Source organism: Trachinotus anak, unplaced genomic scaffold (genome assembly GCF_046630095.1).
Source record: "Trachinotus anak isolate AG129_WGS33_773 ecotype Australia unplaced genomic scaffold, CSIRO_AGI_Tana_v1 ptg000005l, whole genome shotgun sequence".
Taxonomy (NCBI): domain Eukaryota; kingdom Metazoa; phylum Chordata; class Actinopteri; order Carangiformes; family Carangidae; genus Trachinotus; species Trachinotus anak.
This window is the reverse complement of record NW_027273856.1, coordinates 19,010,852-19,024,685: the sequence shown is the minus strand read 5'-3', so window position 1 is coordinate 19,024,685 and position 13,834 is coordinate 19,010,852. Positions and strand designations below refer to the sequence as shown.

The 13,834-nt window shown below is 40.4% G+C and overlaps 1 protein-coding gene and 1 long non-coding RNA gene across 5 annotated transcripts in view; one reads left to right on the top strand and one right to left on the bottom strand.

The window, feature by feature from the left end:
• ccnk (cyclin K) overlaps positions 1-13,834 on the top strand; it is a 263,741-nt gene that overhangs the window by 113,830 nt on the left and 136,077 nt on the right. The window lies entirely within an intron of this gene.
• Positions 1-13,834, bottom strand: part of LOC139621828 (uncharacterized) — a 24,031-nt gene extending 10,197 nt beyond the window's left edge. For all 4 annotated transcript variants that reach the window (XR_011691095.1, XR_011691092.1, XR_011691094.1 and 1 more), the window contains exons 1-2: positions 12,179-13,834; positions 11,190-11,307 (exon numbers count right to left, since the gene is read on the bottom strand). This is a non-coding gene — a long non-coding RNA (uncharacterized lncRNA). The remainder of the gene's footprint in view (positions 1-11,189; positions 11,308-12,178) is intronic.

The window sequence follows — 13,834 nt, the reverse complement described above, 5'->3', positions numbered from 1 at the left end:
TTTGTTGCTTTCTTATTTTGTGTTAACTCTACATTGTATTGAAAACAAATTTAAATGCACTTTAAAACCTCTTTGGTACATTGTCTGCAAATAAAATTGTGAATATTGTTATTGTGTTATCATCTCTGATTGAAAACATGACAAAGTTTATCCCCCTTTTTAAATAAAGCTTCAGAAACACAATGCTTCATCTTACCAGCTTTGAATGAGGGTTTAAGTAAGATTTACATTTTGGTAAAACCAGATGTGCAGATTTGATGGAACCTGGGTAATGTTGTCAGTTGTTATTGTGTCATTCAGCAAAACCATGGTACTTCGTATGCCTCAACAACAGTGCATGTGATATTCAGTCCATAACCTCAGGACAATTTATGACAACAAAGGAAGAAAAAGAGTATAAAAAATACAAAAAGAAGAAGGTGATGAACTGCAGGTGTTTATTGTAGTTTGGACTAAACTTGTATCTCCAACATATGATCTCGGTAAACAAATACTCTTTTTCTCAAGATAATATTACATGCAAACATGATTAGCATCTTACCTGCAGTACAGGTTTTAACCAGTGTCTCCCTTGCCAATCTGTCAATACTGATGAATGTAAAGCCTCAAAGAAGAGAGAAGGAAAACACGCAGGATCACAAGATTGATGGAGAGCAGAGCAAGTTAGCTTATCTTAGCTTAGTGAAGTAATTGTGACAGTTGGCTATCTGATTCAGAAACGTCTGGCCCAGTATACATCCTGGTTCCACGGCCCAAGTCTGGCCCATGCACTTCAACATCTGGCTAGATTCCGGTTGTTATCCTCCAGTGCTGGCTGACAGCCGGAGCAGTTTCTGTGTGTGTGTGTGCCAGCAATGGTCCAGATGTGGAAGTAGCATCTGACCATCATCCTGAACATGGGCCAGACTTGGGCCGTAGGACTGGAAAGAAACACAATGTGGCCCAAGTATAAGCCAGACGTATCTTGCTATGTGGATACTATCATGGCTGCACTTCTTATAGAGTGGTTTCATCTTCAGGCTTATTTTTAAGCCCATAAATCAAGACAATGGTAGCAGTTTTAGAGATACTGCACATTAACAGTAGTGGTGAATTAAAGTTGTACGGTACAGTGTGCTCCAGGTGTCTGGATCAGCAAAGTAGTCACAGTCAATCAACATTCAAAATCAACAATGGCCAGAAAATTTGTTTAAATTTGTTTAGATTTGTTTAAAATCTAAATGGTAATGTTACTGCATGTGTCCTCTACTACAAAGCTCCATTTAAATATAATTTTAATGATTAATAATTAATAGTATGGTAAACATATTTTATATTCCCCTCCTAACATAACACTCTGGGGTGATGTTCATATGTAAATGTTCCTTAAGTTCCTGATAAGACTTTTAAATGGAGTGTCTTTTGATTGAGGTTGATTGGTGTCAATCACTGTCATCGTTTTATTTCTGCTGAAAATGATCTTATAGGTTGTGTCGCTGTAAACACACAGCAAGGAGTTGTGAGGAGAGAAATGCAGACACAAAATAAAAAGACATAGAAAATTGCTTCTTTTAACATTAACACCATTGTGTAGGCCTTTAATAACCTACTTAAAATTCTGTGCTATACTCTTTCACAGCTCACACAATACCAGCAACATGAGGTGATGTTGTCGCCTGTAACTGTGTGAGATGTAAGGCAGATTTAATCACAGGACCAACAAAACAAGTGTATCTCGTGAAAGCAATAAATACCTAGAAAGACTAAAGCTCAAACCTGAGCTTTGGCCACAGGTCAAAAGTCAAACTCCATCAGCTGTTCAGTGGTAGTAGTTAAATACAGCCTATTTCTTTCCTGCTCATCATTGTTGCAACCAGCTAACTTTGTCACCACATTAAAAACAAGCCCAACCAGCAGCAGCTGCAGTTGACTCAGTATCTATCACTCAAGTGTGTGAGCAGGAAAAGTTAAGCTCAGAGTGAAGCGCTGAACCCACTGAAATGCTCCCAATTTAAGAGCAACCTAAAGGATGTAATTGAGGCCTACGGACACCATAAGCCCAACATGGAAGAGCACCTGCTCCTGGATGGCACCCTGCCACTACTCTCTGTCTGCCTGCTGTGGAGGCTAGCTACCCACTGATGAGGAATTAGAAAGTCATTAAGGAACACAAATAGCGGGATGGCACAGTTGCAACCAACTCCAGACTAAATTTGTGTCTTCATTTAGAGACTCATGGGGAAAAAAAGAATTTTTTAAAAAACTCATTATTGATTGTGTTTACATTTCTAATTTAGACTCTCTCTTTAGGTTAGTATTTTCTGTCATTAAATCTCACCTTTGAGATTATTCCCTTCAATGCAAATAGCGATATAAAAAGTTAAAATTGAATTTAGTAGTTGTTTTGTTTGTTCATTAAAAAGTCAGCTTGGATTCCTGGTGATTACAACAGATGCCAAGACAAATTTTCACGACAGAGTGATTCTCCTGTGCCCACTGGTTTGCAAAATAACAAGTTACCAGATAGCTGCTTGAAAACAGTTTCAGCTTGACGCACACAGCAAGACTAACAGTCTACACCCAAACAGCTCTGTGCAACACAGCTTTGAGCCAAATGCTAATGTCAGTATCAACATGCTTACAACAACAATGCTAACATGCTGGTGTTTAGCTGGTACAGCCTGTACCCTGCTCACCGCCTTTGTTTAGTGTGCTTGCAACTTCGGTTTATTGGCACTAAACACAAAGTACAGCTGAGGCTGATAGTGATGAGTTTGTGTTGTAGGTATTTTGTCATAAACCAAAGTACTGGACAAACTTTTAGCACGTGATGAAAAGTCAGCAGAGGAGTAAAGTGACTGCTAGTTATCCTGTGGGGAACATGAATGAGAACAAAATTTTATCAGCCCAATAGTTGTAGACACACACACACACACACACCATATGCAAATGTTATATATGTACCTAAATTAATTTTCCATGTATGAAATATATGTACATCTAAAATAAAATATATAATATATAAATACAATATATGTAAAAATATACATGAAACCCATTATAAACAATTGGAACAGTGTCAAATATTGCCTTATATGTCTAGCACATATAAATACATATGTATGCTAATATTGAAGACAGTATAGTATATATCTATCCCAAATATTGTCAGTATATGCTGATGTTATATAAGGTAGTGTCCAAAAGTCTGAGACCACTTTCCCAGAATGTGAAGACAGACATGTTTAAAATAAATGAGAAATTAATTAGAAAACATATATAAGGATATACATTTTTAAATGTTTGTTGTTTTAATAAGCTTGCACATATAAATTAAATATATATCATGAACATTTATGTTTGCAACACGTTAAAACATATAAAAATTCATCATATAGATATTTTTAATGTATGTACATATATACATTTTACTATGGGTTTTTTCATATATGTTATAAACTTACATCATGATATATCCAGAGGATGTATATAAGTGATAATAACATATCTCCTTATAGGTGACATCACTCTTGATATAAGGTCGTATATGTCATATATTACATTTCTGTATGGGACACCTTCCATTGTACTGTTACCATCTTTATATATCCTCCAGCACAGTATCTTATGAATGTTTGTGGGGATGTTAGCACAATGGTGTGGGTCTTTTCTGCCTTTGCACTGCATAGTTCACGTCAGTATGAGGCCTTGGACTGTCAGGGTCACCCAGCTAACACTCTTCTCTCCTTGAAATGCAGGTCACATGTCATCATTAGCCCGCACTAGAGGCACTTGAGCCTTTCCAAGTAGACCCAGATTCTGATGTTTGGATTTAGCCCCTGTTGTTTAAGAATGTGCTGCTTTTGCTTTCAAAAATCACTTTATCTTGCTACTTAAAGCACCTTAATTGCCTCTGTGAGCTGTATGTCACAGACACTTCTGCTGCTACTGCACCAACTACAGTAACTGACTTCCCGTTGTTTTCAGAACACCCGCATGCATCTATCTCTTTCATGCCTGTCCCTCCCTGCCCTGCCTGCAGCGCTCCTGTGCTCCTCGTGGTTTGAAAACCTCTGGCCTGGACCGAAGTTGTGGACCGACCGACCAACTGACAGATGGTCACCCTGACATTGCCATCTCTAAAAAAAAAATGCCTTCAGTTCTTTAAAATGAACTATTTGAAATAGATATTGACATATGCCTCTCTGGGGTCGTGTGGAAAATGTACCACTGTTTCCCTGGTGCCATCTGTCTGGTGCTCACTGGTCACACTCCCCCTGCACAAGAGCTTGTGGTACCTAATTAAAGCCTTCAAATGGAGTTGCAAATGAAGTTTTTCAGTTGCCTCCACAGCTGGCAAGGCTGGCAGCCCTGACTCCAGAGGTTCAACTGAAGGGCAACGAGGCCTGGGCTTTACGGTGACAGGTTAGGAAGTAGAGTCTCTTAAATTGATGCCTGGAGCTGGATGGCTCTGTTACTGGTGTGGTGGATGGGACAAACAGCTGTAAATCGTTGCAGGGAATTGAAGAAGAAAAGAGCAAAAACTACTGGAAATCACAGCATCAAGACTTGAATTGTAAATTGTATGAGATTTCTAGGGGTTGCTCCTCTGACACTCTATAGAGGACTGATGTTTGAGATTTTACATCCAAATTAGTTTTATCTGACTGTAGGCCTTACAGCTGTGAATCATCAAATGTCTACATATCCAATATCCACCATGGGGGCTGTCACAGTGGCCTTGCAGTTGTTCAATTATTCACTGTCGATGGAGCAGCTCCAGGATTGGCCTCAGTTTGACATCATCACTGAAGCCTCCACTTTCTGTTGTTCAGCTTAAGGAGAGACTTGTTTATATTTATAAATTAAAAGTGAGACAGACCATATTATTGAAATAGCACAAGCAATTCATATCTTTTAAGTGGGTTTTCCCTTTAACACTCCACTCTACCGGTGGAGCAACTCTATTTAAAGCTGCACTAATCCATATTTTTATTAACAATTAACAATTAACAACGGATGAAGTGACTATTTGTAATGTGAGAGGGGTCGCTTGTAGTGACGAATCCACAGAGAATTACCACCCAACCCTGCATTCCGCCTCAGCTTTATGGTGTGTTTTTGTGTCTTTTAGCTCATTGTTTTGGTTTTGGCTCACTCTCTCATTAATCTCATTAATCAAACTCAGGAGGCAGCTGTTTTCAGCTGCCTCCTGAGTTTGTGAACTAGCTAGTGTACGTAGTTGAGTTGATCATTTAGGAGCTAAAGAGCCTGATATCGGGGGTGGTGGAGAAAAAAAACTGAGATGCAAGAAGCGTTCATTTTGGACTTATATTTGTTAGCTTGCCGGAAATACCTCCAACTGACTCCAGCTGAGTTATTGTTCCTTGTCTGCCGATTGAGGAAATAGGTAAATAGTTTATTTGCACATTAGACATATCAACTTAATAAGGTGATAATATGTCAATTTTGTGTTTATAGCTTGTTCCCCTGCCTGCAAGTGGCCAAAAACATCACTTAGTTCTGCTTTAGTGTGTTCAGTCAAAATAACTTGAAAAAGTCTCTGTGTACAACAATGAATTGTGCAGAGGACAAATACATTGAGAGTGTTTGGGTTGGAGCTGAGAACTGTCATAGTGCGAGTCAAGTCTCCATATGCAGCTTAAAAGCCCGGGCTTTAGACCTCACTGGTTGGACAAGTCAATAGATCAGCAGATCAGTGGTGGTGTCTGTGATTCATATGGACCACATGTCCAGTAACTTCAGCAGACTGTGTCTGATCACAATGTGATGAATGTCTGTTTCACTGAGGCCCTCAATGCGTCAAGTGCATTAAAGCCCAATTCGGGCTGCACTGCTTGAGAGGTCAAGGCATATGGGAATCTGACAGATATCATGAACACGGCTATAACTCCTATCTTTTACACTTCAATTCTGCAGCCATAATGCATTGTACTTTGAGAGTTACCCCAAGGCTCACTAGCCGTGTGAGTCATTGGCACACCAGTGACTCCGACTGCACAGTCAATTACCCATCTACCTTTCATGGGCCAGGTGTAGAAGACAGGGAATGAGTTCATCCATGCATTCAACCTACGGCAGCCATGCCTTCACCAGAGGTGAAACCATATGCAGACGAGAGAGACAAGAGGATATTGGGTTATTTTTTTTTCCCTATGCGGAGAATAAAGGTTAATAACAGTCCTTTCCTGTGTCATATTTGACATGACCAGTCATCGCAGTAATTACAATCATTACACTCCAAAGGATGTCTAGTTATCCCTCTTAAACACAGGCCGCACAAAGGAAATCAATTATTCAATCAGAGCTCTCCCATTCATCCCTGCCTGAGTTCACTTAATTTTGGGCCTGGGTGAATCTGCCGCAAATAAACCCCACGACCGGAGAAGAAAAGACGAACAGGCCCCTAATTTGTACCCTTTCAGGCGGTCAATCACTTTTCAAAGGAATGCAAGCTTATTCTGACAATCAGGCCGACGTGAATGGGAATGGGTTTCATCTGCTACTTTACATAAGTTATCTGGTGATAAAGAGGGCAGAAGAAGAGAGGGAGGGAGGGGGCCTTTCTGTCGACAAGTGGAGCCTGTGGCCCCCCTCCACTCTCACTCTCGGCCCCCTCTCTCTTTTCTCTCATCCCGCTTTCACCTCATCTCTCACCCATCCTCCGCTCCTCATCTTGCCCGTGCCCACTAGGATTGGCAGCATGTAATTTAAGAGCATGGGCACAAAGACCAAATGCCAAGCCCATAATGGAAGCTGGATGTGTTCTGATTTAAATGGGCTTCTCTGCTCAGGGCCCAGGGCCTGTAATTAAGATCACTGGGACAAAGGCGAGGAGACAGTCTCACAATGCAGTCGGGACCTGGTTGAAGAAGAGGGAGCAAAAATATCAGCTCCTTGCACCCAAAAATGGAAAGTTTTTTTTTATTCTTTAAATGGACACTTGATTAGTTGGAAGAGAAGGAGAAAGTTAAACTGAGAAACACATGCTTACAAATACAAATAAAGGCTTTTCTTGTTAGGTCCCTGTGATGATCTGATGAATTTATTTGTGCTACTAATGTCCATTCATTAAAATGACAACTGGAATGCATAGTTGAAATTAGTCTCAGCTAACTTTCAAGGATCCACCGCAGTACATGCATCTGCTTGATTGCTTATGGAGTACAACACGTTGCAAAGAGCAGCTTAACTTCAGAGAGAATTACTATTACCAAGCACTGACTCCATCAGCATTCCTGTAGGGGTATTTGATCAATCTGAATGATGAAAAGACTACGAGAGGCCTTCATATCCGGATGGAGGGTTGGAAGTCTCGTCCTCCATATCCATATACCCTCCATCACTCTCTCCTGAGCGTTTTTTGTTCCCGAGGACACACTCTAGCTCCTAGTGCTCTGGGTGGTTGTGTGTTCAGACCTTTTTCCGTTTAATTAGATTTGTTAAAACAATTTTTGGAGTGCTTTATTCGGTAAAAGCTCTCAGGGGTTAATATCCGCAGAACACTTCTGTTCAGCTTCTTTTCACCAATGGAGCATAAATTATTTAAATTATTCAGAATTGTGCGACCTTTTATCTCACCCCCTTTGAAGGCAGCAAATTAAAAATGCAAATGGGCTAACTAATTAATATGCAAATGCATTCATTCCCAGTTAACAATTAGCAATTAAACCTGCAGTGTCTAGAAAGAGCACTGACAAAATTAGCAACTTATTTTTTCATTTGAAAAATAGTCAGTCCGAAAAAAAATTGATTGACGAAATGACTTTTACTGACAACCACCTGCCTTGATATAAACAAAATTAATAGGATGTCATGTAGGAGACACAGAAATTTGAGTAGAGTCATGTCACAAACAACAGAAATGTATGTCATTTTGTCATGGTTTGGTTCCAAGACTTGTATATTTCATAACTCAATCAAACCTCAATTGAAACATAAAAGTCTGCAAGGGATTCTGTGTGTGTGTTTATGTGTGTGTGTGTGTGTGTGTGTGGGATTTCTTTAAGGGCAGGGAAGACGAAACACACAGGCAGACAATAAGTAAGGCAGAAATAAAGTGAGTTAGCAAATTGCATAACACACATTAATAGCAGGTCTTTGTTTTTGTAGCTATGTCCAGATATCCGGAGCAGAAAAAGACCAGCACTAAACCATAAAATACCAAGAGCTATCAAACAGCTTCCTATTTCCTTCAACACGCTCAAATGCAATCTTACACTTCATGCTATCTCCTATATTACACCTTATGATACCTAATGTTACAAACTCGACATCAGTCATGCATGCCAAGCCCTGACTGTCTCCCCAGCCTGAATTTAACCACATCCAGATCCTTTGATGTGATAGCGGGAAGGTGCGGGGGCCGGGAGGCGTGAACTACACCTCCTTGTAAAGGTTATCTGTGATACACAGACCCAGGGGCACCTGCCTCATGCAGAGTTCACGCACGTTGCCGCTGTTCAGCCGAGAACATACAAAGTGATGTATGTGTGGAGATCACTGTCAGCTGTGGAGCTATGACAATAGAGGTCAGTCAGTCAGTCAATCAGGGAAACAGGAAGCGAGCGGGAAAGAGAACAAGGAGGATTTGTCTTTTTTTTTATTAACATCCCCGGCTCATATACTAATAATCACTGTCAGCGTTCAACTTGATCTCTTGTCAGCCTGCAACTTCTGCCAGAGGGCTCAGCAACACGATCATCACCTTTCGACAAATACTCAGTGATTGCCGTGCCTTTAAACATGATTCTTGTGTTTCATTAACTTGCATTAAGTGCCCACGTCCCCTGACGCTTGAATGCTATATTACCAAAGAAGGTTCATATTTTATTTATCGCAGTTTAATATTGTTTTTGAATATTTGCGGTACCTTTAGGCCTGGCTTCCAGTCACGTTATGCTCTTTAATTTCTCTTCGGAATTGATTCTCTGCTGCTAGGAGTGACGTTTGATTAAAAACATTTTCTTGCATAAAAATGTAAACGAACCCGAAGTTATTCTATATCTTTAGATTACGCTCGTGCAGTATTTTTTTATTTAATGCACTCCTTAATTGAATTGTTTCTTGTTTATATTGCACAGCCCGCGTAAGATTGCGTGTGCCGTTTACGAACATCTCACCTTACTGACCGCTTGTGCCGGTGACACCCCGCAGCTCTAATTCATTTGCTAGGTTTTCATATACATGCTGCTAATATACGAGCAACTGCATAATTACTGCACTCGACACAAGACACTCCACATGCATCTCTTTATCCGCTCACTCATGGAATAAATAGAACTAAAACACAAGAAATGCAGCAAAGAGCCTCTTTCAAGCAAATAGGCTGGGGGTGGGGTAGATAATTAATTCTGAGATTAATGTACTGTAGCAGTGGTGTGTTATTAAAACGCTATTTTTAAATTACAGCTCAGAAAGCACCCCCTTGGGATTAAGAGTGTTAGCCACTGATCTCTGCTTAAGTTATGGATGGAAAGGGAGGGGGGGGGGGGGTCTATTTTACATGCCCAGGTCCCATCTTATGGCTCATGCTGTGGGCTGACATGGAGAATCTTTTTGGTGTTTGCTCGCCTCAGTGACTCACTGAAAAGCCTTTAGTCCCGTTATCAATGGAGTTAAAACTTATGCTTTTCAATAAGTATTTAGAGTGTTTGATAGGGCGAGGGCCACTGCTGGTTTACAAGTGGGATTTGATTAATGGATCTTACTGTGACTATTGTAAAACACTTGTTTGCAGAGCAGGGGAATGTTGGGAGGTTGTTGTAAGATAGATGACAGGTTTTGTGGTAACATGCCACTTAAAAGGTACACAACTCAGAGCGGGGCCTGAACAGCTTAAAGGATTATGCCAATTTATCACAACTTGGCTCTTATTTTTGTAGTTTTGGACATCATTTCTATCTGTTGTGATTACATAGCACATGCACAAGTAATTGCCAAGATCCAGTAAGATGGCAGCATCCCTCTAGAGACATCTAACGGGGCAGAAAAACTCAAGCCATCACACAGGTTGTAAACAAGGTAGTTAGGATGGATTATCTAAGACCCTTGTTTACTGTTGTGGCTGTACTGTATGAGGGCACGCGTGAAATGTCACACACTGAAACTATGTACCTGTTCAGCTACGACAAGCAAAATGAACCAAGAAGTATGTCTGTAAACTGTGGTGGATTTCACCTTTGAGACATGTTGGAGTTTGTTTAAAGCAGTGTTAACTGATCTTTTGATGCTTGGGGGCCAACGCTGATGCTGAAAACATATAATGGACATATTAACACCTTGTGGATGGTGTGGCAAAAGTGTTGGCAACAGTTGTCTCACTCAGCAGACATGAAGAAACAGAATTCATTTTGGGTCATGACATACACAAGTCACATTTGCAGTCTTCCTTTATCTCTGTTTTGGGGTTGACCACTTCCTGAAGGACATATCTGGTTCCACAGCTGCCTAACACTATCTGCTGTTTGGTGCTGGGCTGGCAGCATACACACAGTTTATCTGAGCTTTTTTTTGTTTAAGCATCTCTCTGGTGTGGCTAGAAACCTGGTTGATGAGAGTGGTGAGAGAGAACCAAAACTGTAAACTTGTGGGTCAAAAAACCAAAACAATGAGCTTAAAGATGCGAAAAACATAGAGCTGAGGGGAACTGCAGAGTCCCCTGATAATAAACCCCGTGTTTCATACAACACATTTAATCCATTATTGTAACTCTGTGATCTTTGTAGTTCTTGTGTTCCTTGCCACATTTGACTTTTTTTAACTTGGTGTTGCCACGCTCCCAGATCTCAGCAATTAACTCCGAATAAAATGTTAATATCACTATGACGGCCAAAACCATGAAAATGAACTGTAATAAACTTTAGTACTGAAAGAAGTGATACATACTGAAAAATATGTGCACGCTACAAAGTAACAAAGCACAGGTGAAAGCACCAATGAAGAGTTTGCATCATACGTCTCTCATGTTGTTAGGTTTAAGATAAAGGGCTAACAGCACCTTCATTTCTAACAAATATGTCAGAAATGGCTGTGCGGTGGGGCCATCTGCATGAGATGACCACAACATGACAGAGAGAGAAATGGTGTCTCCATGTGTGTGTTTGCTGGGGCCCATGTTTGCATGCATGCGCGTGTGTGTGTGCATGTGTTATGTTCTGTTTTTAACATTGGCAGTGAGTGCTTTGCACCTGTGGCTGCTGGCAGACCATCCCGTGTGTTGCAGCTCCGGAGGGACCTTGAAGCCCGTCGCAGTGGGAGAGAGGAGTCTGTCCTGCTAACCGTAATTAGCACAGGCCTGTTGATTCACTGATAATGAGAGGGAGTTCATTAGCGCCACGCTAATTGCTGCCTACTTCACCACCACCGCAGCCATGCCAGCCCCTAACCCCAACCCCCCCCCACTCCCAAAAAGTTTTCCCGTCTGTCACATTTGAGATGAAAACATGCATAAAAACCTTTAACTTTTCAGGAGACTGGAGTAGAAGCAGATGGAGGATTGTGTGGAGAAACAGAGGCAAGTAAGGTAGAGACCTGTTTCGGTTGTGAAATTTCACTGCGATGAGCAGCAGTAGCCTTCTGCAGGGGGGCAGATGCGTGTAGGTAGGACAGTTCTGTCCAAGGACATGATGCAGGTTCAAAAGCTAATTGCCAGAACAAGCAAACAGGAAAAAACACAGCGCGCTTGCTGATTCAGCTTAAAAGCAACCCCACCTGCACCGGTGTTACATAACCACTGTGTCACAGGCGTATTTGTACTTTATTCCAGTCTTACAAAAAGTTAAGCTCTCAAACTGCAACAGAGCCAAATACTAAATGTATTTACTGTGAATTCTGTGCACAAAGTGTAAAAACAGCAAAGGAATCCACACGACAGGAACCAGTGTATGAAGAAAATAGCCACAACAGAAAAGAAATGGATGTTGTTCCAACCAACGACAATGTAATTCAAGTAGGTAATTTACGTGTCTCTGATGCTGCAACCTAAATTTGAATATAAATTAATTTTCTGTAATTTATAGCATGGCATATGTTAAAATGTCGACGAGATGTTATCAGAAAAACTTCCAACTGAAATTTCAAATAATTGTTTAACTGCTGTACAGTCCTTCTAAACCATGCAAATGAAAAGCTGATGCACAGAGACACACACACGCACACACACACATTCAGCACTTACCACCTAAGGCCATTGTTCTCCTGTCTGCGTTTGCAGATCTGTGCTAATTGCTCCTCAAAGCTGAATGACGTGTCATTAAATTATGTTGGTCCACATGAATGTTCCCTGAGTTAAAGTGAGAACAGATAACGCTCTGTGTCTGTATACGTATGTTTACGTACATATGTTATGTGCCGCATTTTGAACACAATCAAGGAAAACAAAAGAGCTTCTTTAAATATGCCTGTTGAATCTACATACAGCATCACCATCAAATAAACTCTAATACCCTGCAATGTTGACTGTCAAAAATCAAACACTGTGATGAAAAAGCTTCTTTTTTGTCAGCTTTCCTTTGCTCCAACATTTGTATCTGATATTGTCGTAAACTCTGTATCTGTCGCCCCAGCTGAGCTTGCAAACATCTGTTTTGTGCCATAAACCAATCTCCTTTTGTGCATTAAAGTAATAAAACATTTCCCTCAAAAGCTGTTGGCACAGATTATAAAACATTGTGTCAATTAAAGCCAATAGATTATGCCCGTGTTCTTGCTAATAGTTTCATTTGTTTAAAGCTGCTTTTATATTATATTAACAATTGATCAAATGACTATGTGCAATGTAATATGGGTCACATGATGAATGTGCAAAGACTTATCATCCATGTTGTCCATTTTAGCTACATTTTAGAATCTTTTAGCTCATTGTTTCGTTTTACAGCCCACAGCTTTTTACTGTTTTGGTTCAAATTCAACATTCTTGTCAATCCTGTTTCCAGTTGCAGCTACTTTGAACAAAGAACCTCTAAAAAACCCTCTGCACTACCATAGCCTGTATATAAACATGGGCATAGCCTCTATGATGCCACTTACAGGTTTCTGAAGAGCATCCTGGCAGTGCCGAACTGTGCCTAACTCCCAGCTACTCAAAAATGGGCAAAGAGGTGGGATGTGTGAGAGACTTTGTTACATGCTGGTTTTTGCAAGAACATGCTCATTCAACTGTCACTCAAAGTGACACGCCATCAATTTTACATAACTTTAAGCCTTGATAAATATTAAACGGTTGAATTATATAAAAATTCACCCCCCATGCAGTTATCATGAAGTGGGAAATTAGCTATAGAGACCATTACCATTTATTGTATTAGTCTGTAAATATGTTTATTTCTGCTGTAAAGATGAGCACTTTAACATAGGAGTCTATGTAGACTGACTTGCTTTTGGAGCCAGCCTCAAATGGTCATTTGAAGAACTGCAGTTTTTCTCACCTCCTTGTTGACTGTTGCCTCTACACTACCTGTCCAGCACCAAACGACAGATAGACAAAGTTTGTGACTAGTTGCTGCCTCTTTAGCATTTATCAGCTAAAGAGGCAGTTGGTGAGTCGGTGGAGACCAAAACAGAGCTAAAAGCAGAGTTTAAACTAGTGACCAGAATCACAACTCCAGACTTCATGCTAATGTTGCTGTTTGGTCTGCTGCATGTGTAAAAAGCAATTGCTTGCTAACACTTTTAACCCATATCAATGTTATATGGGAATTATACAGTAATGTTGTACTGCCCCAAAATGGCCAAATAATCAGTTAATGTAGATTTAAAGTATCCTTACATCTGAAAATGAAAGTGTTAAGCTACATGCAACGAAATGCTACATGCAGCACGTACATGGCGTACA